Source organism: Cynoglossus semilaevis, chromosome 6 (genome assembly GCF_000523025.1).
Source record: "Cynoglossus semilaevis isolate Cse_v1.0 chromosome 6, Cse_v1.0, whole genome shotgun sequence".
NCBI classification, from domain to species: domain Eukaryota; kingdom Metazoa; phylum Chordata; class Actinopteri; order Pleuronectiformes; family Cynoglossidae; genus Cynoglossus; species Cynoglossus semilaevis.
The window spans coordinates 9363917-9389139 of record NC_024312.1 but is presented as its reverse complement, the minus strand read 5'-3'; the positions used below and the strand labels follow the sequence as shown (position 1 = coordinate 9389139).

Below are 25223 nucleotides of genomic sequence, written 5' to 3'. Positions count from 1 at the left end.
GCAAAAGGGAGGGGTTTAACACAGTTTAACAAGCAAACTTGAATGTAACACATAAAGAAAGAATGTGATTTAATCACCTGAACCTTTATATTCACTTTGACCACCAACGTATTACATCTGCGCACTAACCACATGTCCAGACTGACCATCAGGAATATGACTTAACGTTGTTAGTAATGATTGAATCAAGTCAATGTATGAGGAACAGAGACCACACTGAGTCTGGACCAAAGCCACTGATAGCTACACACCATAAATCTGCTTAGTCAGAACCAGACACCGGCCTTAAACGTTTCCACCCGCTGCGACACCACACAAAGTTCAACTCCCTTTGGCTTTACATGCAGAAGTACACACAAAACAGACAGCACTGTGTGGTCAGCAGCAAACTTGTTGTGTCCAAAAGACCTGAATGGGGAAAAAGTTGTTTATAGGCCTAATGTAGATGTCAAGGACAGAGTAGTTTTGATTTAAAGCGGCCCCATGGCTGTATTGTGATGTATCACAAAGGAGCAGCTTTTTCCATTGTGATGAATATTGTTTGGTGTGGGACCAGATAAATTTCAAAGACACATTAGAAGTGCTATATGCCAGGCTCTCTGCCTCGAAGGTTGCCTGGAAATTGCTAGGCCATTATTTATAGAAATACCAAAGCCTTTTTTTTCTTATAGAAATCCACATTGCAGCTGGGCACAAGACTTTACACATATATTTTAAAAGGGCAAAAAGCAGGAGGAGTTATAATAAAAAATAGAAAAATAAGAAGTATACCCCCAAAGCCAGAGTAAATGATGTGAAATATGTGGTCTTCTTAAAAAAAAAAGTTTCAGAATGGATTTCTCATGGCCAGCTGGTGGTTCAATTCTAATTTATATGGCAGCTCATGGCAATATTGAGCAGACGCACCAAAAAATAAAATAAAAAATTGGAGACTTGCCAATTGATTTTCCTTCTAATGGCCTACTTTCATTCCTACTCCCATCTTTACTTTACAGCTTCTTCTTATCACTGCTCTTTGGCAGAATAAGATTTAATAAAAATATGTTGATAGTGAGGCTTTGGCATTTACTGAAAAAGTGATGGAAAAGCCTTGATGAGCTCTTCATCATCTTCAACATCCCCATCATCATTAGGCTCATCATACAGCCACACTAAAAAAGAGGTCTGAAGATTGCACTTGTGTCAAGTTCTTTTAACGATTGACTGGTTCAACAGGGAACGTGGTGTTAAATTTATTTTCACAGGTAAAGCTGTGTGCTGTGCTTGATATGTGCTCAGCTCTGCATGGACGCTTGTTGTACACTAATGTGCTGGAATGCCTGCCATTAAGAGGAGATGATAACTGGGCCTCTACTTCAACGTTAGATGTTTGTAATCCTCTTATGGCTGAGATAGAAGTTGATCTTCGCACAAACACGGTGGCACTGGGGGTTGAAAAGGAAAGATAAAAAGAAAACCATTATCCTCATCATTTTTACTTATTTCTTCTGATCTGGACGTTTGTTTTACTCGTGTCAAAACATGATCACACACAGAATAGTATTATCAAACCCTGAAGTGGATCAGATGCAGCAATAGGGATCAGGAGCAAACCTTAAGCCAAATATAATCTCTGTTATTCTGAATATAGACTGTTAATCTGATGAGAGGATGAGAGGGGTGGGGGTGAAGGTAGTCCAGATTGTCATTCTAAGGGTTATGTATCTGTATAAATTACACAGCCCATCTGAGACCAGGTCAGGTTTTAGGTGAATAAAATCCCGCAAATCTCATATGACCTTACCAAACATCTCTGTAATCAATGTATTGATTTTCTGCACACATTTGTGTTGCTGAGAGAAGAAAATACATTAGAAATTCAGCATAAACACTTTGGTGTGTGGTGCACAAATTGTGAGAAGTATGAGCAGTGCAATGGTAATGTCTAGATGGAAATGTTTTGCTGTTGCAGCACAAAATTGGAATGTGGAGGTTGTTGCCTGGCTAATCGTTGCGTCTGACTCTACAGTAATGCAGCTGAAGTTTACTCCATTGTTTTGTTGGAATGTTCCCAAGAAGATCATCAATTACTTGTTGTGAATTTAAACATCGTTTTGCAGCACTTCCGAATTTACTATGCTTGCACATAGATAATTTTTGTTAACACTGTTGTTTTCAATTGTCAGATATAATTTGAAGCCCCTGTGAAAAGTCTTAGACAATGACCCCTAAAATATATTGATAGTGATATTTGCAAAACCAATGTCTTCTCTCGAGTAGAGTTATTATTTTTTTTAAATGGCTTATTATGTTCAAAAGAATAAGAGTTATTGAACTATGGAATGGCTGACAGCTTAGATACTATATTTATTTGTTATTGCTTAAAAACAAATAAACGCCAACAAAGATTCCTGTCAAGAAGAACAAGTTTACTTGAAAACAACAAAGTTTATTTAAAAAAAAATAGGTGTTGAAACTCAGGAAATTAGCTTAGACTGGAAAATACCTGAAGAATACAAGTCATTAGCTTAGACTGGAAAATACCTGAAGTATACAAAAAAACACAGTTTTCAAAAATAACGTAATGTATTTTTAGGAGTAGTCAGAAAATGCCTTTAAAAAACTCAAGTTAGCCAAAAACTATAGCAAGAGGCCAAAAACTACTACTTATGTATCTGAATACACAGAAAAAAATTGCAAAATGTATACAAAGAGAATAACTGGCATAGAACTAGCAACCAACTGATTTTTTGCTGATGCTGTTTTAACAACATTTGGAAAAATATTTTACATAAATCAATTTTAAAAGGCACTGAAATGGATATTGAGTGCTAAGCCTGTCTCACCCCAGCATTTGCAACCAGGTCAGCCTGCTGTTGTCTCAGACAAACACATAAGGTGGAAGGTTGTCCCTGATCTCTTTTGATCCTTAGCAATGATATTCAGCAGCATCGGTCAAAACAAGCCATCTGTCTGTCAACATGGTTTGTATGTAGACCTTTGAGACTTCTCATGTACCAGACTGGACCACAGACATATCACTGTAGAATATTTTCTTCGAAAGAGCTTCAGTAAAGCACAAATAAATGTCAGCATCTTGCTTAGAATCACTCTTCAAGTAATCTTTTTTCAAATACAAAAATATTGCATTCATATAGACAGAAAAAATACTTGAAAATGGATACTCTGTGAAATTAAATGCAAATACTGTGTCAGTCTCTCAGTGCAGTGGATGGAAAAAGACAATGAATAATTACTTAAAGCTTTGCATGTGACTGTGTAAATCAATTTCTGAATATTGTAAAAATGTAGTGTATGGCCTAAGCAGTTGAAGCTTTTTCACCTCAGCATTTTAACAATAAATAATAGGCTTCATCTATTATGAGAATATTAACTGTGGTCTAAAGTAAACCACCTAAAAAAGGGGTTTACAACAATTCTTACTTTGAGATAGACACGCCAAAATACGCAAGCACACACACACAATGCTTCCCTACAGAAAAATCATCCTGGCTCATTGGAAATTTACATTAATCTCTACTCAACCTTCCAGCTCGGCACATCAAATAGCCATTAGTACATTCGGAGCACAGTGTGGCTCAAAAGCAACTGACCTGTCACCTGTCAACTCTTACATCTGTTAAGAAACCATGACTCATGAACCTCTCTGGCTTAAATGTTCCAGCAAAACACACTCACATGGAGAAAGCGACAATAACTAAATAGAAAATGTTTGAGTCACGACACATAAGGAAGGTTACAAATAAAAAACTATAAATAAAAAACTGCTATTTAGAGACTAGTATTGTCCCCGGAAATGTGATCAACAAAATACAAAACATGAGTCATTCCGGGGTTTTATAGGTGAAGTGTTTTTGGTTGTAAGGTGGAAGATGTGACTGAAATGTCTGTGAACATTAACTCTCTAAATGTCCTATTTATCACTTTTTAAAAAATGTAATTAGAGGCTCTATTGTGTTTTTGGTCAAATCCATTCAGGATAAAAAAAATATTTCGTTTGGGTTGCTTTGTGTAGGAAAAAAACTGAAAATATATGGAAATATGGTAACAATTTGTTACTTTTGACTGCTGTAAAAAAACAAACAGCAACAAAAAAAACTCAATCACAAAATGGAAGGGTCATTAGTGTACTTGATTTTAAACCTCAGCTTATTGAACAATTAGCTTGAATACATAAAAGAAAAATTATAGACTGTCACCACAAAAATTACATTTAAGCTGAGGGCGATAAATTATTAAGTGGACTGCTGCAATAAAAAAAAAAAAATATTTTACAGGTGCACTGTGGTGCTGGAAGGTCAGGTGTTCAATTCCAGGCTCCACTTGTCTGTAAGTATATAACAGTGAACCAAACCTCTTCATCCCATCGTCTCTATTCCTTTTTAAAACCTTTTAAATAACAAACAGCACAACAAGAGGTCTGCATTTATTTTAGTATTTTTTTCAAGCAAAGCAAATAACTTCCACACGTCAGTGCACAGCGAAGCTATTAATCCATAACCAGTCTAAAAAGGTAGCAGAAAATTTGCTTTTGTGCGACTCAGATGCTCCAACCACACGCAGTTGGGGACATGAACATTTTCAACCGAAGCACGAAAGAGAGGGAGAACAAGAGAAAGAGAGAGGGAGAAAAAAAGAAAACCCATCAGTGTGTTAAATGTTTTGTGGGAACAGATTTAGAAGATTTAGAGAAATGGAATAATCAGTGTGAAGGCGCAGGGTTGGGTAAAGTCATGCAAGACTGCAAGCAGTGACCTTGGATTTTGTCAATAAAATTAGCAGTGTTTATGTTGAAACAACGTAGGGTCTGGTCCTTTTCACGCACCATGAAAACAAAACCAATCATATATTATATAGATGCACCGTTATACCTGTGGCTTAAAGAGAAAAATGCGGGTAAAAACATACATTATAAACTATTCTATCACCTTCTAAAAGTATCTTTTTAGTAATTCCAAAAGACAATGAACCTGTTCCCCACATGGTTATGATTTTATGTGGGCTTCACTGTAGAGTAAATATTAAATCTGAAGAAGTGTCTATTTGTGTGTGAAATAATGAGTTGTGTAGTTGTGTTGTCAGTGAGGTGTGGAAAACACAACTGGGGGAGCTGGAGGTAGAGCGTTGAGTTATACGGGGGTTGCTGATGCGTGTGGGTGGTCAGAGGGGTGAAAAGGTCAGCACTGACAGTTGTCTTCATTCACAGGCCCTCCAGGAGGAGCCGGTTGTCTCAATCAACAAAGACAGCAGAGCAGAGTGTGAGACTGAGTGGTTTAGTAACTGTCAGGATAAAAAAAAAACATGCTATTTGAAATCTCAGCATGAAGTATCTTCTCGGACCATTTATTTTTCCTCTACACCTCTCTCCCCAACATTAACACTCTAACTAGGATATGTGTTCTAAGATCAGTGAAGCTGCAATGCCCTTATTAGTAGACTGATAGATGATACCGCCTGGCCTCTGGGCTCCAGTCGGCATGGCTACAGATCAATACCAAAGCTTGCTGCCTACGTTCACACAAACATGCACAACTGCTAGTTCAGCCAGCATGCATTTGTGCACGCACACACACACACACACATTCATTCACGTGCAAGCTCATCTAAGCCAACTGGCATTTACCAGAACAGGACCTGGATGTGTGCAACCCAGCATGAGGGGACATTCCCAGGATAGTTCCCAGACTAGAAGAGCAGCATGTTTGCAGGATGAGTCCTGGAATTCTACTGATAGATTTCTCTGGCTCCGTTAACCGGTTAAATTAAGTTTGGAAGAGACAGACAGACGGCCTGACTGACTGACTGAACAAAGCAACAGGTTGAGGGTTGACAATAAAGAGGTTCAAACGACTGTGCCTGTGTTGACATGTCACAGTGTAGGTTTGACCAACCTGTTAGATCTATTACAGGGATTTTACTGTATCATAATCATTATTATTCAATACTTAAATATTAAACATCAGGATTGTTGAACGTGATTACTCATTAAAGTACAACGTTGTACATAATGAAAGGCAAATGTGACATTGTCCTCTATGACCTTTATGTTGAACTTTTCCTTGAGATGACTCTAAATATGATATTCTTTTTTCAAGTATATACAGTACAATCATTAATGTAGTGAACTTTCAGATCTTGAAAAAAATTGTAAATTTAAAATATTTCAATTAAATATAAAAATATAAAATACAACATTTATACAATAAAAATAAATTTAAATAAAAGTTAGTTATTAGTTTGTTATTTATTAGTCATAAATCACTCCCAATTTAATTTCAGGAGATTTTCAGTCTTGCCACTGCGCAGTTGCAAAGCAACGTGCTACTAAAATTGGATTACTTTTATCAAGTAATGAGTAAAGTGAGAGATTACAATTGCAAAAACTGGAATTAGAGTAGTGTTACTTTCCTTCAGATATGCTGCGTTACCAATCCGTGAATTTGTTTGTGGGCGTGCTTCATGACAGTCGCATCACTGTATGACGTCAGTGGTAACAACCACGTGTAGAACGACAAGGGAGAACATGGAGGCCAGGAGAGAGAAGGACTATGGATCCTTTAATGCTTGGAAATACTAATATTACTTTGAGTTTCAGGCTGTAAAAATACTGTTGCTGACTGAGTTGCTGAGTGATTGTCAAGATGTCACAGTTAGATTAGCCTGGCCGAGCCTTAGAGGAGAATCTTATTTATTTTATTTTTTTGTGTGTCTTCTGGAAAAGCAATTTTACAACATGGGTGAGACTAACAGTATGAACTGTAAAAAGACTGTAATGTTTAGAGTAGTGGCTTGTTGACTGTTTTACAGTAGGATGTGTCTGTAATATGCTTTCACAACACTGTTAGAGCTGTAAAGCTTCAGAGAACAGAATAAATCTAATACCCCAGTCTGGTGTAGCTGTCCCATGAGGTGTTTTTTATATGCGGCAGGCAACCAGTAACCTTCACAGAAAAATGTATCACTTTTATAAAACATGTCCCATTAAAGGCATACACAGGAAATGTGGCATGTATTAAAATTGCATTCACCACAATCCTGGAACATTTTCTTTGAATAAACAATTCTGTTCATTGCAATAGAAAAATATTAACGATACAGAGATTTTTCTTTTTTGGTTGAAGATAATGAAAATACTCCAAAAGGACATGAAATTAATGCTGTAGTTGTCAAATGTTGCTGTCTGTGCTCACATTCTTTAATCTGGAAATAGTACTTTACAAAGGAACTAGATCAGACGTGGGCAAACTACAGCCCGAGGGCCAGATACAGCTCACTGGGATTTCCAATCCGGCCCACCAAACACTGGTACAAGGTATGGTAAAGAATGACGTCAATGGTGGCAGATATCAAATGTGCCATGTAATCTTTGAAGTTTTAGGTTTAATCTCACGTTACTAACATTACTTTGCCCAAACATTCTTCATTCAACCAATGAGTAACTCTTCTCTCACATGTATATATGCAGAACAGTTGTCTACCTGAGTTTAAAAAACCCCAAAAAAACCCTAATCTGTTTTCCTACAAACACCACTCACGTGAAAATGATATAATGAGACAAAAGCAATGATTTGTACAAGTTGTAATAAAGATCATTTTCCATTCAGTCTCATTTAGAAACACGATCATGTTGTTAGTTCTAAGGCAGGCACACGTGAAAACAGTGCATGTAATACACACAGTGCTTCATTATTTATGATGACAATGAAAAATGTATCAGAGCAACCAGTTGTATGTCAAATACACAGCCGTAAGTAATTGAATCTGGCTACTGTCATTTCTGGCTCCTAACATCTTACGTCCACAGTGAGCCCTGTTCCACTGGGTTTTGTAAAACCATTTCATGCACGGCATCCATGTGTTGCAATTGTTTCATTATGCATTGCATTATTGAATCTTTTGCTACATTAATAAAAGTGTGTTGTGTATAAATAATGCAATGGCAGATGTGATAGGAGCTGGCATCCTGCACCTGACTGCTACATCGTCTTCCTCTCTCAAGAAGGCAGTGATTCATGGTCTTCCACTGTCATAGCACAGTCAATCAATAGCCAATTAATGATAGGCATACATGGTCTCCAGTGGCCGCTAGTGCACACGCTGCCATTTGGCCGGGGAAATAAATATGTAAATAGTTCCATAGTGACTGGGCATCGGTCAGTATCTCTCAGCTACATCACAACAGCAGGGATATCAATATCACACTCACACACATACACACGCTATCAGCGTTTACTACAAGGCTACTAACGTCAGAGAAGCCAGAAGGAATGGTTACCAAAACCAAATTACTCTGTGCTTGTTTGTCCTTGTCTGCTGAAACGACTGATACCACCATTGGAGGTAGATTTCATTTACACACTCACACATTCACATTTATTTCAAATTTAAAGCCAGTGTGTATACAGTGTGAGTTGATCTGCTTCTTTTTTTCCATTAAATGTTTGATCAATAAAAGGACAACTGTCCCCCAAGGCCTCTTCATCCTGCTTTCTCCATCCTAAACAGTGGGAAAAAGAAGAGCCCGACTCCACAGACATAATCCTATAAAGTGCTGTTGTAAAACAGCCACACTACCAAGGGGCCACACAGTTAAAAACAGGTAAATAAAAATACTATTTAAGGGCTTAAACCTTTAAGATGCTGAAACTTTTACCTACTTTTGCATTATCACCTACTAAAATTGTGCTCAGTGGTATGCAACCTATAGGAAAAAGTAGCACTTTCTTATTATATATACAGTATATTATGTGTATTTAACTTTAAATGTGGATTAATAAAAGAAAGGACAAGTTATAAATTATTATAAATTGGTGGAAAAAGTGATCCACAGGTCCGATATTAAGTCATATCTGTTCTGATATTGACTAAATAGTTGGATTGGACATTAGATGATGGGAGCGTTCCTTGATAAGCATCTGTTGAAAAATTACTGACATGCTAACAGAGCATGCTACACTCACTCTCAGGAATTAGCAGTATGCACAGGAAGAAGGAAGACAACACACAGTCCTGGAAATGATTCCCAAAGAAACCACTAATGGCGCCTCCTGTGGCGGTTAAAAACACTCACAGTGTAAATGTCCTCATTGTGGGATAAATAAAAAACTAAATTTATATTATTATTTTCAAAGCCTAGGTACTGTGAATAGGACAAAAGGGAATGGTCTGATCGTCATGGCGTCCCTTAATGGTGCATCTTAAAAAAATCTACATATTGGAAATAAGAAACGAAATCCCAATAATGAAGACATCCAGACAGGGCTTCCTGAGCCTTTGATTTCTGTGGATCAGGGACGCACCACAGGAGTGAAAGTATGTGACACTCAACACAAAACACTTAACCCTTCACTGTAAAACACCCATAAATAATCTTTTACTCTGGAACGTTACACCTCGACGTGGGGCCTCTTTACCTTTCATCACCCTACATGAACAGCAGAGAATCCTCACTTACTCTCAACCCCTCTCTGTCTCCCCTTTCTTTTCCATTCATCCTTCTACACGCTCTGCCACCACGGCAGCCTGACAGTTCGGTCGCTGCTTTAATCTCAAGGCACAGGTTATCTGTTGCCCTGCTAATTTTAGTTAGACCCTTTAAGCCGCGCTTCTCTTTGAAGCATGGATCCCTGGGAGTTCTGGGGTATCAATATTCTCTGTACACTTTCAAGGGGATAGAGTCAGCCTCACATTTATAGAGCCCCACTGTAAGCTTTATTCAAACAGACCACTTCCATTACTCCAGTGACACTGCAACTGTGCTACAGGGGATTATTGCTAGAAGTCTAACCCCAAAATGTTGGGACACCTACTTAAAAATGTGTCATTAAGTAATTTTCAGAATAAAATAAGCACAGCTGATTTTCAAGTATAACTGTAAGCACAACTCCGTTAGTCCATTCGGAATTGCAAGAAATAACTCTAACTTATCTTAAATTATTCCACTTAGAAATCCCACAAAATAAAATTCTGTAAATGTTACACTGTGCCTCATTAAAGGCTGTGTCAAGGCAATGGAATTCCTAAAATAAAAGATGTCTGCAACAATAATCAATAACACAGGCACAGTTCCGATTTAACCAATTAGAGAATTAAATGTTCTCTAATTGGTTCAACTAATTAAACATTTTAAAAATGTCGCAGAGAATTCACCATAGAGTTGGAATTCCTGGAAGGTCGAGGAGGTTATACTTAAACCAGACTTATTTATAGTCTCTGGTATTATCACAGTTGTTTTTAGTTTATCCACTGTGTAATAACTTTGGAACCACCCACTTTACCAGAACTGGGAAAACTAAGTTGTTATGTTAAGATTTTAAACGGTGGGGTTAAGGTTAAAAAGGCCAGAGGTAAATTTGTAATTATATTTTAAACATGTTTGTTTTCAGAACCATGTCTGGTGCGGTAGTGATAAGCCAAATCATGTTGGAATTCTTGTGAGTACAGGTGCCTTTCCTCTAATTGGGTCCAGATAAAAAGACAGACAAAAGACAAGAGATTGATACGATAAGTACGACTTATTCACAGTCCATCCATTTATACAGATCAATCCTGTTTAGGGTCACAGAGGAACAGGAGCCAATCCCAGCAGACCTCCTTCAGAATCAATGTAACAAATAAATTAACCCAAAAAGCAGCTTATTTTATAATTGACGTAGGGAGAAACAGAAGAGTTTTAAAATAAAATAAAATAGCAGCATTGTTTTCTATCCAAGTACCGAACAATTTGAATATTGATCTTAATGAAATAGTTATTTCAGTTATAGTTATAACAATTATTTTTATTATATTACTTTAATGATACATCATATTATAATGTGGCACTTTGTTAACTAGCATTTAGCAATACTTGCGATAAATGAAAAAAGAAAATTATATATAAATCATTTACTAATTTATGGCGCAGACCAGTGGACATTGAGGACGTTGAGTCACTGAACTAAATACTGAATGTTAATGCTTTTCTTCAAAGGACTACCCTGAACACATGAAGTACTAGTACAGTATGGAAGGTAAGAGAAAATACAGTAGCTTACCTTTCCAAGAAGGTGACTAGCAGATATTCAGGCTGTCTCAATCCAGACTGGAAAGTCTGTAACAAAATTGAAAAAAATAAAAATAAAAGGTCAATAGTTAATATTTAAACAACCTGGCAGACAAAACTCTGATGGTTTTCATTGTGATTTCTTCCATTTCCTCCTTCATTTATTAAACCAGCCAAGCATCAAATGCTCCCCTGCAAACTTGAGCAACATGAATTATACTGTCCTACAGGGACAACATTATTATTGTGTGAAAGAGCAAAAATACAAAAAAAAAAAAAAAAAAAAGGGGGGGGGGGGGGGGGGGGAGGGGAGCAAGAAAAAAAATAAGAAATACAAATAAAAAACACCCTAAAGTTACGATTAAACTTTTAGGAGGATTCGCAGTGCTATCTCTGTCAAGTGTGTTTACAGCAGATTACAGCAGGGTTCTACAGGGAGGTTAGCTAACTGTAATGTTTACACGACAGTCACTTGGAGGTCTGCAGCTACATTCAGACTGCTACATATTATTTGTAAATGGTGTTCTGGAATAAAAATAATTTGCATTAAGATGAACATTTTAGCTGCACAAAACCAGTACAGACTCTGATGCATGACAGTCGGGTACCATAGGAAAACACAATCGAAGCACATACAGGCGAAGACAAGGCAGCTTTTCTTTTTTCAGATGCTTACCTGGTTTCAGAAAATGTAACAAAAGAAAAAAAAACAACTTTATTTTGTCAGAGCACACTTTAACATTTAAGGCACTGAGTATGGAAGGAAACAGTTAAATGTGTTAATGGACATTTTTGTTCATGGCTGATTTTCCTGGTGTAGTTGCTAAAACCTACCACATAGTGAATGTATGTAATTGTGTCATGATTCAAGAGTTTCTGATCGTTATGTCCCCGTTACTACAGGACCCTCAGGGTTACCAAAGGCAGCAGAGGCAAGGACATTTTCAAATGATTTTTGAAAGTATTACTCCAAAGTTTTCAGTTCTGTGCACTCTTCTATGGTGAGAATTTATGCATTTATTAAAACAGACAAGCAGAGCTCCAACAAAGAAACTGTAGTACTTAATATGACCTCACATGGGGGAGTTAGGTTAGAGATGGGTTAGAGAAACAAAGGGAAACATACCAAGGTTTACAGGCAAACTTGATAGCAAACGCACCTGTCAATTTCTTACTATCCTTGTGTCACCGTGCCTAGAGTTCATGAAATTCACTTTTTTCCAGTTCTGTCTTTCCAAGACACAGTACTGAGATCAAACACCTGAGTGTGTATGAAAAAAAGTAGGCATACTGAGCTGCAAAACCAAGGAAAGATATGAAGAATATCAAAAGAATGTACTTCCTATCCAGGGTGAATGATGGTTTTGCAGCAGCACCTTCAGACGACAGGGCTAACAGTTGTCTGCAGGCTGATTTAGCGCCTCAATCTTGTACAAGAGGGGTCACTTTTTTCTAAAGGATAACTGATGAGTGCACAGCCTTGGAGTTCATGTCCATTAAGTTGAAGTGCTTGGTGACTGAACTTTCTATTTACTCTCGCAAGAGGCAATGACCGCTGCAACTGTTATCAAGGCTAATTCTGTACAACAATGCCAAGTTCGTCATCTGGGTGCAGCATCTGAATGTTTCCAGCCATGCTGTCAAACTATGAAAAACATTTTTTAGCTGAATAATTACTGGATAGCAATAATGATTAATCATGATGGCAATTAACCATGATGAATCTAAATACTTTTTTTCCTGCATATAACAGGAACAGAAAGACAAAAACACCAGGTAAGTTTGTGTTTTTTGACTAAAACGAATAATGATAATGCCAATATGGAAAATGTCAAGAAAAATATGTATAAAATGTATAACAAAAACTTTTCCTTAATAGAGATCCTAATTAATTATTATTTGTGCATTTTGACGGCGACTTGTAGAACATAGACATTTCAAATCTTCGGTGAAGCTGTTGTGCTCAGCAATATTAATCAGTTTACTGTTTCTCACAATCTAGGTTGTCTCAAGGTGCTTTCTAAAACAAAAATGTTTTCCCACAGTGTGTACAAAAACCAACAAAAATACTGACTGTATTAGAGCAATGCTAAGAAGATGGACAGTGATATTATTGGAAAACCTGTAATATCCATTCAGCCCATACATTGAATTGTGTTCAATTTTAATGTAATTAATCTTAGGTTGATTTTGTCATGTTTAGGTTGAGTCCAGGAGAGAGAGAGCAATGACTTCACAAAACAATTGTCCGTGTCTTGTTATTCCTGTCTTGTTTGGCTTAATGTATGACGTTTCTCCCTATCTATTGTCTTTTCAAAATTGCTTTTCATTCAAAACATTTCCCGTTTAGAGGTCAAGGACAAAGGACAAAGGACAAATTCAAGACAGAATGAGTTGGCCTTGGGGGTTTTCAGTATCGTTTGTAACCCAAATGATAATGAAATTTTATTTTTGTGGAAAACCCTTGAAACCGAAAACAAGAGAAACAATGGCAAAGACGCTAAGGTCTGATGTGGGATGAAGTGGATAAATGGGCAGGCACGAAACAAAGAATGGGAGAGTATCAATTCAATTTGAGAGCTAATTGAGCAGTACATGTGTACATTGTGTGGTTGAGGTTGAGAACTGATAACAGGAAAACACAGATAAGTTTAAGAAAACAGGGGGATGGGGATCAAGCAAACACGTCCGGGACTTGTACAACGAGGAGTGAAAACTGATGGCTAAATCAAGATACTTAGTTATACTTATTAGCAGGAATAATTAGTTAGGGTTCCATGACACTGTGTGTGGAAAAACAAATATAATTTATGTACATCATTACCCCATATCCCTACAAGCTTTCCTCTAGCTTTATCTCTAGAGGATTGAACACAGCCAGCAATGGCCAAGAAGCAAAAACAAGATGGGTGTCAAGATCGATTTATCAGAACACTGCAACGATATTATTTAATACATTCATGCTCCAGTGATGTTGGATTCTGGGGCTGAGGCACCATACAGTGGTGTTAATGATGTTTCCATGGCTATAAACAGACAGTAATTTGGCCCCAGTTGTGATCACTGACTCCCTGTGATCTATATTTACTGCTGTTCCTGTCTGTTTTAAACACGTGGAGCATGTGTAAACAAGTGTACTGGCTGGATGCTATTCCATGGCACCTTATGCTTTTTTTTTTTTTTTTTTTTAAACACTCTACATGACATTCGTGTTCACACTATGGTGGAGTCTTCTCACAGCTCTGTAGGTGTTTGAATGGAGGCATTCAAGACTGTTTGACAGAGTAGAACGCTGAACTAGCCACCGTGCTAACACAGTTCTAACACCCGGACAACTCCAGAGAAGTCTGGAACGAATGTAAGACATTTAAAGTCAAAGGCAGAGTGGGGGCTTCTCTTAATATTATATGTCAAAACCATAAATAAATAAATGAATGAATGAATATTACTACTACTGAAGACTGAAAGCAAATGGACGCCATTGTAGATATAACATTTTCCTCAGTTCTATAATTCATCAATGGGGAGTCAATGCCCTCGATGTTCACTTCATTGATGATATATTCAATTGTCCCTTTTCCCCAGTAACTGATAGTAACTGACTGGGTTGCTGCAGTCATTAAGGGCCACATATGGAAGGATTCTGGCACAGAATTAAAGGGAACGTCAACAAGTGGTCAATAAGTAAAGCCCATTTTCTCTGAAAATGTGTGGTTTCTCTTTACTAAATCAAAAATTACACAGGGCTTCCACCATATGTTATCTTCAGACCTGGGATAACAGTGGAATTTATCTCTTTAATGCATAAAAGAACGTTAGCTTACGTGAATGTTAGGCCAATAGATTAAACCATTTTATGACCACTCCAAACATGTAATGTCTTTGAAGATTTGTTTCATGTCCTAAGAAAACTAACCAATCAGTGTCACTACTGCTCATATGTACCATATTATTTAAGTTTCCTGCTCCCAGAACAGACTTGAATACAAGAAAAGAAAATTGATGATTGTTGTGAGATTAGATGGACAAGATAAACTATAGAGTCTTATGTGACAGTTTGTTTCAGGTTGCTTGTTTCTGAAACGTGAATCAATTATTGGCCTTCTTGCTTGTAATGCATAGGTAAGACGTGGATGTAAGTCCTGTTACTGTGATGGAGTTAAATAGTGTTTACAAAGCTTCAACAGCTTCTTGGAATGGAATTTCTGGCCTTTCAGCGACAGACAGCAAAAACAAATAACCTTGTTTGAATAGAAAACCAAAAGGCGAGGCTTTACCACTGATGTACTGCAGTGATAGAGTATCACGTATCTCATGGGAAAGACGGCTTCCCTGCAGCTGTGCTGTCCACAGAGATCCTACAGCTGTGAACCGGACAGTGTCATCCATGGTTGGCATACAGTCATCAGCTCCACTGCCAAACGAGCTTAAACAAGGTGTAAAACTGTGAAACACATCTTTATATAGCAAGGAGCTGATCAAAAGCCTTAAATCGTAAAATGAATAGTTGGCTAACAAACCTTGGGAGGTGTGCTACAGACTTGCCAGATTGTATTTCTTTTTTTTTTTTTTAACAAATGTGACAATAGCTAACATGCTAATTCATTTTTTGTTTTTACAAAAATTTGAGATATTTTCTCTTTCTTGAAAGTTCTTCTTTGAATCGTGACATTCTAAGGTTTGCACCTTTTAAGGATTATAAACACAAGGGGAACCATGTACTGTATCAGCCACTCCAAGCTTTGGTCCATATACAGTTCAGCAGAGGACGCGAGTACTGAAGTGACAGGAAGTGGAACGAGCCACATCCTGGGCATAATGAAGACATCACTTCTTGGTTTGCAGAGCTGACATGCTGTTGATTGTTTCTTGGCTAAGACTTGAGGTTTAAAAATACATCACGGTAGTTCTTCACAGCTCTGCATGTCTAACTATATGTGTGAAAGTAGGTGTAAAAAGTCCACTGTGTACTACAGTTACCATAGTGCTGACTCTGCTGTCCAAAAGACCAATGAGTTTGTGTCCTGATTTTGTTCACAGGATGTCCGCCTTTGATACCTGTCCTTGTAAATTTGTACTTTAGGATCCATTAATTCACTCCTTCACTACTCCGCCCATTAGATTTTACTTTAACAGTCCAAAGAAATGCTGTCATTGGCAAACAGAAATATATAGAGAAAAAGTTTAAATTGAGAAAAAAAAAACAAATCAAAGCCCACATAAAACCTGTCGGGTCTAAAAGCAGCTCTGAGACCCTGAGGTGACAGAAGATACCTCCTTTCAAATACAGATTAGCTGCACACCTTTGATCAAACTCATGTCACCTTGTCACACTGCCTCAGTCCAACACATTAAAGCTTCATCGCACCTTTGCTCCCAAAATAATGAATAGACTTGAAAACTGAAATGCCTCCAACCAGAAACGGAAGCCAGGCATGTACAGTAGTAACCTCCTTTCTCTGGTGTTCTTCTCCAGCATGCCTGAAAACCAATGATTTTCTTTAGAAATTGTCATTACCAATGCAGTGGTACGGTGTGGGGAACTGTGTGATTTGGGACAATGAACAACTTGCCCGTGCTCTGATTGCGAGCCACCGTTTCTGGCATCAAGCCCAACGGTGTGGCATTGCAGATTGATGAGGTCGGTGACTCCAAGTCCCTGTGCAATGGCAACAGGCGGAACACGAGTTGCTTCTATTATGCACTTACTACACTTACTACGTCCAAAAAACAACTTTGTTAGTTTGTTAGACAACAACATGCATGGAATGTCTGTGTGTTTGGTATTAACAACTCATCATGGTAACAGCGTGTTGAGGTGGCTGCTGTACACAGAACTCTGCATCCCCCACCCCAAATAACACGATATCCTTCACACACATTCACACATACAGCTATTTGTTGGGAGTGGGGGTGGGTGCTGACTCAATATCTAAATTTGACCAAATAAATGTTGTTTTTCAATGCGGCATATTCATTTTCCATGAAAACGACATTACCAGTGTTTTGTCATTTCATTCTCCACTTTTGAAATGAGGATTTTACACCCTTGCACCTGCTGTCATTTATTAACAACAAAGACTAAGAGCAATGGTTTTGTTGCAGTAGATGCTCTTAGCCATCAATCACATGAAGTGTCCTCTTACAGTACATGCATCATCAGCCACCAACAGCCTTTATCATCTATTACTCCCCACATGCTTTATCAAATGGACGAAAAAGTAATGATTAAAACCACAAAACACAAGTAAGAATGTTTTTTGAGAAAAACTCTCAGTTTCATTAAGGTTCCATTTGACTAAGCTAGATATTGAACACTAATGTGCGAGTTACCTAATGGTTTCTTACAACTTTTATGTTTTATACTTGATTCACTTTGGCTTGAAAGACGCTCCAAATGGTCTGCAAATTGAACTGCTGTATGAGCCATACATTATAGATGGTATTTTTAATAATGCCTATGCTGCGTGCCTAAGATTTTTAAAACGTACAACGGCACCATCAAATAGAATGGAAATTAAAAATACCAATACAAAAAGGACATTTAAATTGCATTTTTAGTTGGCACTACAGGTTCTTATTTAATATTACAGCCAATATTAGGAATTGATTTTAAGTGGTTTATAATTCATGTGCTATGCACTGATGAGCAGCTTGGTTGGTACTGCAGAGAATACTACATACTGTAAGGAGTTTGTAATAATATATACTTTATAACATATTAGGGCTGAATCAATCATTCTATAATCTTTTAGAACAGGGACTCAAACTTTTCCATGCCAAGGCCCCCCAAACAGCATTAGCTTCTGGCTGGAGAGTCCCTTTGCACAGACAATGCAGAAACATCAACATTTAGAATATATATTATTGCTTATATTCAATAAGTATTATTATTATTTGTTTAGCATAAGAAAATTATTAACAGACATTCGCTAGCTAGCTACAATTCAGCTTGAGAAGCAGATCATATTGATAACAGGCAACCGGTATCTGGCAATTATAGCAGTTTGTTGCACAGTTCTGGACAGAAAGGATCAAATAAAATTTAAAACAAATATTCTTTTCATTTTTTTCTTATCTTCCTTTCTATTCTCTGAGGCCCCCCAGAGCGCCACTTTCTAGGCAAGTGTCTGTGTTTGTGGAACAGATTGACACAAGAGGAAAATTAACTATATAGACATAAATCAAAGAGGAAAAAATAAATTTAGATTTAGCTTTATGAAGTTAGAGAGTATGAAATGTTGTTACATCACAAGATTATTTGTTGAAAAACTAATGGACTGATTTGTATTTGTAAATTCTATAAAGAGTATGATAATGTAATTTATGCATCAACAATAGTATTATTAAAATGAGTTTGACACAGTTGTTTATTTAAAGGGCTATCAATAAAATTGAATGTGTGTGTGTAATGCAAATGTGTGTTTCTTGTTTTTTCAGAAACCAAAAGGACAGAAATGATTCAGTATATTCTGAGGAATAACCTCATAGGTATTAAAAAAATATAAAAGAAGTTTGTTAGAAATTAAGCCATTTACTCTTGTAAAATAAATCCATGAGATGGATGGACGGACAGACAGACAGATGATAGATAGATAGATAGATAGATAGATAGATAGATAGATAGATAGATAAATATGAACACATTTTGCATCAAGCTGTGATTCATTCATTGTTTTAACCGTCAAAATTTCTAAATTTCTAAACACAAGGCAAATCCTAAAGAGCTCAACTTTTTCCAAGGCTATGGTTTAACACATTATCTCTGAGATTCTTCTCGGCAAAGCTGCCATAAAACCGCACTGTGGCCAACTGTGACCACTGATGCACAAGAGAGGGTTTAGGGTCCACAGCCAGCCATGAGGGTGGATTATCACCTTAGCCAGAAGACATGCCATGCAAACATTGGTCATTATGTACAAGCATCACCAGGGCTTTGGACTGTATCCAGTTTCAGGTCCCTAGTGCCCCAGGTTGTCAGCATTGATAAGAACACATCAGAAAAATTCCAGAGTTAGCCGAGCGGTCTCAGGTTGACGGTTTAGTGTCGTGCCTGAAGAATTTCCTGCGTGATCCACAGAGGAATTAGTCATCTGCAGTGACCACATTGTCCAAATTCCAACCGTTTTGAAAAAAAAGAAAAAGAAAAGAAGCATAGACGTACAGCAGCATCTGTTGGCACACACACACATACACTCATGACAAAGGGATGTGCAGCTGCTCTCCGTTCTCCCAGACACACATTTTTGGAAGTACGGTCTTTGCATTACTGCACACAGTACTGTGTGTTATACTGGTACTTAGACATTATATCATCGGCCATGACTTTACCGGATTCATCACACCAGGTATGTCATCACCAGTTAGCGCTACTGACACTTAGCTCACTGCTTACATTTCTGCCAGAATTCCATAAATTCACAGTATATCCAATACTATGAGCTAATACTTTGACTAACAGTCAAAGTATTAGAAACTTAATGGAAAGCACTGATGTACGTGCATGACTGAAAATGTGTTCTGTCTCAGACATGTTTAAAAAAAAAGAGTTACTAATTACAGTGAAAAACCAGAAACACGTCAGTCTGACACTATATGTAGGGTTAGACTCTTTTAAAGCCATACAAGAATTTTGAATGATTAAACCTCTATCATTTTAACTCCAAACCCCGAGTGTAAAAGAAGGTAATAGAGAAACTGCTGGTATGATGTTGAGAAATTAGCAGCTAAGTAGACAGAGAAAATGAGGACATGATTAGTAAAACAGTGGAACATGAGCGGCAGATGAAATATGTGTTTAGAATACGTAATTGCTGAAAATGGCTGCTGCAAGGCCAACAACAAAAAAACAGAATATTAACTGTCCAACCAGGAAAGAACAGGAAATAATAACTGCTTCATGTATTTAGGAGAGGATTATGCTCACTCAGTGGCTATAAAAAAGACATTTCACACCGTTTTTGACATTATTACAGAACAAGGAGAAAGTGTATGCACACACATAACGATGTACTACTGATCACTATTTTTGCAGACTTCTCCTAACGTTACAGCTGTTGGAGTTCCCCTTTGACATCCAAGTGAAAATGTGGAAATGAGATATAAACCATAAAATGTTTGTCACAAATGTTCTTTAATGAGATATAAACCATAAAATGTTTGTTGTTCTTTTTTGTTTGTTTGTTTGTTTCAGCTCCAACAGGGCTCTCTAACCCACACTTGCTTTAGGCCTTAGAGTGCAGGAAAGCAAACACTGCTAACCCCAGGTGTCAGGCATCCACTTGGCACTGAGTCAGCAGACATGGCATACTGTGAGAGGAAAGATTAAGGAAAAGTATAAAAAAAATACATTAAGTGACTTCCTAATATCAAATCAAATCTGTCTAAATTGATTTTGTACAGTTACATTCTCTACATAAGAGTACAGTATTTTAATATACAGTAATATATGTAAAGGCACAAAAAGATTTGAGTTGGTTGACTATACTATGTTGTTACAGTGCTCAAAAATTGTGAAGTGCTGTCTAAATTAGAATCAGTGTGTACATTCACCGGTATTTATCTAAATTCAGCCATTAAAGCCTTGAAAGTCTGAAGAACATTTCTTAATCATTGTTAGCTAAAGTTTTCTTACACTTGCTAAGATTTATTTGTTCTTTTATAAAAAAATAAAAATAAAAAAAACACAAAACTAACCAGCTCATACCACAGGATTGGATATAGGTGAACTTGGCATTTTTGAATTTTAAGGAAAACATAATGGAACCAACACTTGACAACGACAACAGTTTTGACTAATAGCATGATTACAGAATTGATCAGCGGTCATTGATCGTTGACCATCAACCAAGAAAACACTGCAACTGAAACCTCAGACCAAGGTTCAAAATTATTACATCAAAGTCAGATACTATCTAAAGATTTATCTACTCTAAAGGTTAGCATTTTAGAGGGGTAGACAAGAAAGTGACCCATGATGGCCGCCACAGCAGTGGACCTGGCAGCAAACTAGGAAGTAAGATCGAGTGACAGAGAGACACGATGAGCGCTGAGCAGACAGCTGGAGCCAGAAGAAAAATACATCAATTCTTGTGGCTTTGCTCTGACTGAGTGTAATCCAGTTGTCTGGCATTTCTGCACATCATCACATCACCTGTCCTGCTCTGATTCATCTCTGTACCATCCATTTGTACAATGAGAAAACAGGAAAGGCCAATTCCACAGAAATGACATATTTCAACACTCATTCGTCCCCTCCTGCCTGTGCAGTTCTTATTCATGATAGCACTGATAGTGTTGACAGACACAGAGGGAGAACAGAGATGTTTGGTTCTTCTCCCTCTGGCAGCTGAATTATGTCACAGATTAAACAGGACCTTCTCTGCTGCTTTGATCACCCCCCCCCCCAGGAATTGAAAGACTGACTGGTGGGCTCAAGGAGTGGTGCTGCCTGTTAATCTTTGCGCAAGGGGAAGACAGGAGTGACTGAGAGAGAACAGGCCAAGATAAACAGATGAAAGTAATGAAATGATAAATTCAAAGCGAGCCTTCGATTCATTTGATTTTCCGGGCGTCTAAGTGTAGAAGAAAAACAGTTATCTGAGTTCCAACTGAGAATTGTTTTCATTGACAAGCATCATGGTTTTAATTTTAATGACACTTGATAATTATGATATTGTCATGTTCATGTTTTCAGAGCCGTTCAGTGTAATAGGAGACGGGGATGAGGAATCAGAGGAAGAGAGAGAAGCATGGCTTCCAAACACTATGCAGCATGCAAGTGACATTCCAATCTGTCACTAAGTAATGGGTGATGATGAATTAGACGCCTCGCTGTCTCTCTGGCACCTGGCCACTGTTTGTCCTTTAGGTGTCCGGGTGACCAAAATGCCTCTGTGAGCACTGAGGGCTATCCAGACACTGCTTTGTAAAGTAGTGCAACACATTTTCGTGACTGGAGTTGACTATTCTTTCCCCAGATGTTCATGCGGAACATGTTGTTATTCTCATTCAATCTGTAGGACAGTGTCACCTTCATTATGCTGTTTCCAGAAAATTCTCCAAAGTATTAGTTAAACAATGTGTGGCAGTACTATAAAAATGTGTTTGAGAAGTGTGTACATTGGAATGAGCTATTTGAGGGTGTTTTTACTTTACTATAAATGTAACAGGAGGCTGCACGCTGCCACAGCGGTTAGTGCTTCTGCCTGACAGTCAGATCATTCATTTCTGGGAATAACCTAAGTAACGTGGCCATTAAAATATGATACCTAATATGACCCTGTGATGGACCAGCAAATTGTCCAGTGTGTTCAACTCTGGCCAGATGAATAATAGGATCACAGGCTCTGCCAAGGCCTTAAAAATGATTTAGTTGTAGAAGATGAATGAATGAATGAATGAATGGATGAATGAATGAATGAAGAACCAAAACACATTGGAATAATGGTCCCTGATGGTAGGAAATAAAAGAATCGGTGGATGAATAATAATAAAGAGAGGATGAACATTGAATATAGGATATAATCAAAGTGTCAGCACCGACGCAGGGCTTCATCATTCAGAAAATAATTCCTCAACACTACATTCCTCCAGGTCTCTTCTTCCACACCTGAGCGCTTGGCTTTATTGCATATTAATTCACTGTCTGGCACTGACTTGTCAGCAGCATCCAAACTGTTAAAAATAGAGAGACGGTTATCACGGGAAGCTTCAACTGCATGTGCATGTCTTATATTCGATTTAAAAAATATACATGAGGACAAATTACCTCTATTTCAGTGCTTCTCAAAGAGTAGGAACAGAGACATAACAGGTGGGCCCCGACAAATGGGAGGACATTTTTAAAGTCGATGGCACTACTGCACTTTTTTTAACTTGGTGTTATTTGATGTCATTGATTTTGATTCATTAAAAAATAGGACATTATTTGAGGTTAGTTCAATAAAATTGGAAATGTAAATCGACAACATTTTTAAGGGAATGACCAAAAATGTTTGAAAACCACTGCTCCAAATACAACACACAGTATTTAAATGATGAAAACAGACATACAGTATATGTGAATGATATATGTACTGAAAGAAACAAGATCCTTGGTTTAGCATGTGTTTGTGGGAAGGAGAGGCCATGTCATTTTTTATCTTTCAGTCCAAGGCATTTGTTTGAATGAATAAAAAGTCCTTGCTGTGTCCATTGTCTGTGTTAGCTTTTCAGGGCTTGAAAAATATTCCACCTTCAGTGTCAACTCAAACAGAAGGCATTGCATAATACAACAAACAGTCATTTCATCAGTTTCATCAGTCAAACAGGACTGGAGTCTGACTGACTGTGGCTGACCACCCACACACTGACCACACATGGTAACAGAGATAGCTAATGAAGGTCTCACACACACCTGTGGTTTACATGTTGTGCTGTCTGGACAATACCGTCTAGACAATGAGTTACTGCAGGGAATTACTCAGTCCTTTGGACAAAAGCAGAAGGCAGCAGCTGTGAATGAGGTCACTAAGGGTTCCTTCCAATTTTCTAAGACTTGTTGAAATAGGTTTTATTGATCATTTTATCTGGATTAAGCTAAGTAAGCTCAACACTGAAGCCTAAGAGACACAGATCCAGAATAATCAGAGATGGAAAACAGGGCTGAGAGACAAGTCCAGAATATAACTTTCTATATTGTGTTTGAATGTAATCATAGTAAATGCAAATAAATGATAAAAACAGATTTCATGTTATCTTCCCCCATGAAACACTCCAGATTCAACATTTAAAGCAGTGGTCCAGGGCCCACATCCATGCCACAAGCCCCTCACAGCTGGGGACTATTTATTTTGCTTTTGTGGTATTATTTTTAATTTATCTTCCTTTTTTTTTTACCAATTTTTGAAATGCTACAGATTCTATTCAAGAATGAGGAAAAAAACGTTGTTACAGTGCAGTGTGATTTAGGTGGCGACTGCTGCCCTCGCGACCCAGTAAAGGATAAGCAGATGAAAATGGATGGATGGATGGTGATCTAAACACACTATTTATACAGATTCTTGTTTTAGTATTCTAGTATTGTTCTCTCAAGTAAAGGTAATATATGTACATACAGACATACTGTATATTAACGCAAAAAACTACAGTTTTCCATTATGCAAAATGTCAGCTGAAGCAAAAAAAAAAAGCTGGATGCTTTTATTTAAATCTTTTTATAAATCCTTTAGTGCTGTGGGCAGGTAAGGTGCAATTAAATAACAGAGCAGCTGTCAGCAATAATGGTGTGCTAAATGGAACCATGTCCTTCACAGTGAAAAAAATACTCATTTTGTTTAATTGTGGCACAAAAGTATGACTTAGACATAAAAATAAATTTTAAAGTGTAGTCCAAAATTAAATTTCTAAGCTCACCATCAATTTTTTTCTCACTTTTGGAAAACCTTTCCCAAATTACATTGTTAAGCTCTCACCAAAGATGTGTTAATGAACATTTTTACAGTAGAACATCATGTGCACGATTGCTTCTGCAGGTCTACCGCTAGCTGCACTCACCAAAAGATGCTCCTCCCAGTAGAGCCCGCAAATGAAGTGAGTCTGTCTTCTCTCCCACCCAATCCTCACTGCTATCACTTTGTAATGTGATACATTTCACCAGTTGGCTATTAGGGCTGCTAAGGTATGGAATAGAGGTGAGTTATATTGTGATTTCGCCATGATTCTTACAGAAGCGTAGAGGGGGGAAAGCTACAGAGTCTGAGCTGCAAACTCTTTCCGCAGCTCTACAGAGCTGTCTGCCTGCAGCAGAGGCTAAATTTAATCTTCTCCTCCCAAGCATCTTAGCACATCATGTTGGGATTCTATTACTCTGCTGCGTCCCAGCCTACTCGGAGTAATGTGAAAGCCGGCCACAAACCTCCACGGCTGGCAGTGCCCTTCCTGCCCATGCATTCATCATTCAGTCCTGCTAATGCCATTTGTCTCTACCCTGGTTGCACCAATAGCTGTCTAGAACTTTGAGTCTCTTTATTTTAACTCCTCCTTATTTATTCTCACCCCTTGTATGGTGTGAATCTCCACCTTGGTGTCCATTCCTAACTTTCATTCTTCTGATCCTTAGGAAGTCTGTGGTGACTACAGGCTTGGTGGTGGGCAATGTAGAAAGGAAGTGAAACCAAGCCAAAAAGGGATCAATATGGAG

General features: G+C 37.8%; 1 protein-coding gene across 1 annotated transcript in view; it reads right to left on the bottom strand.

Annotated features, from left to right (window-relative positions):
- The window catches only part of tspan9a (tetraspanin 9a), a 128769-nt gene that overhangs the window by 92070 nt on the left and 11476 nt on the right, over window positions 1-25223 (bottom strand). Inside the window, exon 2 of the mRNA XM_008311856.3 lies at window positions 11034-11089. The gene's annotated coding sequence lies outside the window, so the exon portion shown is untranslated. The remainder of the gene's footprint in view (window positions 1-11033; window positions 11090-25223) is intronic.